The following is a 2,500-nucleotide window of genomic DNA, read 5'->3' on the forward strand; positions in this document are numbered from 1 at the left end:
GGTTTGATCTCCTGGCCTCATTGTTAATTTCAAGGAAAAAGTGGTTTTCATACCCAGGGAAAAAAAAACCCAACAAACATGCAAGGAACAAGACAAACGTAGAAATGATGGTTTACACAACAGAAAACAAAGAAAGAAAGAAAGAAAACTAAAGAAAGGTAGTTTACCCCAGGGGAGATAGGACAAAGGTAAGAAAGATGGTTTCCTCTGGAGGGAAAGGTCAAACCAACCAAGGAACGATAATTCACTCCAGGAGAAAAGAATAACCGCGCAAATTACTCGCCCTGAGTGAGCGAAGAGGATTGATGAGCACAACATTTTTCTCCAAGCATTGTCTCCACCCAACCGTAACCATCAACCGTATTGTGGAGTGATGGCCTAAAGGTCACGCGTCCGCATAGGAAGCGAGAGAATCTGAGCGCGCTGCTTCCAATCACGGCTCAGCCGCCGATATTTTCTACCCCTCCACTAGACTTCGAGTGGTGGTCTGGACGCTAGTCATTCGGATGAAACGATAAACCGAGGTCCCGTGTGTAGCATGCACTTAGCGCACGTAAAAGAACCCACGGCAACAAAAAGGTTGTTCCTTTCAAAAATATGTAGAAAAATCCACTTCGATAAGAAAAATAAACAAAACTGCACGCGGGAAAAAATACAAAAAAATCGGTGGCGCTGTATTGTAGTGACGCGCTCTCCCTGGGGAGAGCAGTCCGAATTTCACACAGAGAAAACTATTGTGATAAAAAGAAATACAAATACAACATTTTTCTCCAAATATTCTCTCTATCTAACCGTATCTAACTATCAACAATAGCCGTGTTCAACTACCCAACGATCTAACCAAAAAAATCAATACTAATGTAACATTCAAGTCCCAAAACCATGCAGTTCAGAGTTAGTACCACCATGTCAGCCACACACACATTCAAAGGATGTGGTTTTACAAGCGGCGATTCTCCACAACCGGGAAAAATCAATGTTGACGTGAAGTAAATCTCCTGAACGTCCTTTCCAGAATGAATTCATCGCAATACTGTTAACACCTTCACTGCTACAGACAAGTTCGCTCGTAAGCGAAGGGTGTTGTCGCCTCAGTGAAACAAGACAGAGCTTACGTACAAGGAAGGAGGTGGCAGAATGGTTAAGACGAAAGACAGATTACAGGGGGAAGAGAGAGAGAGAGAGAGAGAGAGAGAGAGAGAGAGAGAGAGAGAGAGAGAGAGAAGGCAGAAGAGATGAGAGAAGAAGAAAAAAAAAGAGAAAGAAAAGACAACAGAAAGGAGAAAAATGATGATGGAAGGAACAAAAAGAAACAAACAAAAAAAGAAAAAAAAGGAAAAAAAAGAGAGAGAGAACAAAATCAAAAAAAAAAAAAAAAGTGGGAAAGAGCCTTCCAAGGATGCTGAGACTATCCTGCTCATTTGCAGAAATTTTACGCATCCACTGATTTCTCAAAAAAAAAAAAAAAAAAAAAAATGGTTAAGACGCTCAGCTGCCAATACAGAGTCCGTGAGGGTGTGAGTTCGAATCCCGCTCTCACCCCTTTCTCCAAAGTTTGACTGGAAAATCAAACTGAGTGTCTAGTCATTCAGATGAGACGATAAACCCAGGTCCCGTGTGCAGCACGCACTTCATTCATCATCATCATCATCATCATCATGCCCATCGCTCCTGGTGGAGCACAGGCCATCGACGACCCCTCGCCATCGCACTCTGTTCTGTTCTGGGCTGTTCTGGCCATTCCAGTCCAGTTGGTCCCTTGCTGCTTCAGCTCTGCCTCGGTATCTCGCCTCCAGCTGTTGTGGGGCCGGCCTCTTGTTGTTGTTTTTTGTTTAATGTCCCGTCACTCATATCGGTGATTGAAGACATTTTGTTAGAGTATATATGAATACATCTGAGTATTATCGGTTAGAAGGGGTGGGAGATGTGGATGAATGGAGGGTTGGGGGAAACTGGGCAAATGAGGGTAAAAATGTGGGTGAAATTTGGAAGAAAAACAAAACAAACAAAAACAAACCCTCTAAATACAGTTACAGGAAATTACTTAAACGACTTCGTAAAAGAGAAGTCGTTAAACTGACAAGCGAAACAACTGATAATGAATGCAAAAAGTCAAAAACATCAACGTTCTCAGTCACTTGTGAGGACCTGCGGGTTCCAGATCAGGGCTAGGCGTGTGATGCTGGACACTGGCTTCCTGAGGGTGTGTCCGATCCACTTCCTCCGCAGTAGGAATGTGACGATAAACCAAGGTCCCATGTGCAGCGCGCACTGATAAAGAACCCATGGCAACAAGAGTGTTGTCGTCTGGCAAAATCCTGAAGAAGAAATTCACTCTGATAGGAACACAGGATATATGCATACACTCAAGGCCTGACAAAGCGCGTTGGGTTATGCTGCTGGTCAGGCATCTGCTTAGCAGATGTGGTGTATTGTATATGGATAGGTCCGAACGCAGAAATTGAAACTGAGAGTTTGCACGTCAGGATGTCTTTCACCC

At 43.6% G+C, this 2,500-nt stretch overlaps 1 protein-coding gene across 1 annotated transcript in view; it reads right to left on the bottom strand.

Annotated features, from left to right (window-relative positions):
- Positions 1 to 2,500, bottom strand: part of LOC143276885 (uncharacterized) — a 97,045-nt gene that overhangs the window by 64,664 nt on the left and 29,881 nt on the right. The window lies entirely within an intron of this gene.

Source organism: Babylonia areolata, chromosome 33 (genome assembly GCF_041734735.1).
Source record: "Babylonia areolata isolate BAREFJ2019XMU chromosome 33, ASM4173473v1, whole genome shotgun sequence".
In the NCBI taxonomy this organism is placed as follows: domain Eukaryota; kingdom Metazoa; phylum Mollusca; class Gastropoda; order Neogastropoda; family Buccinidae; genus Babylonia; species Babylonia areolata.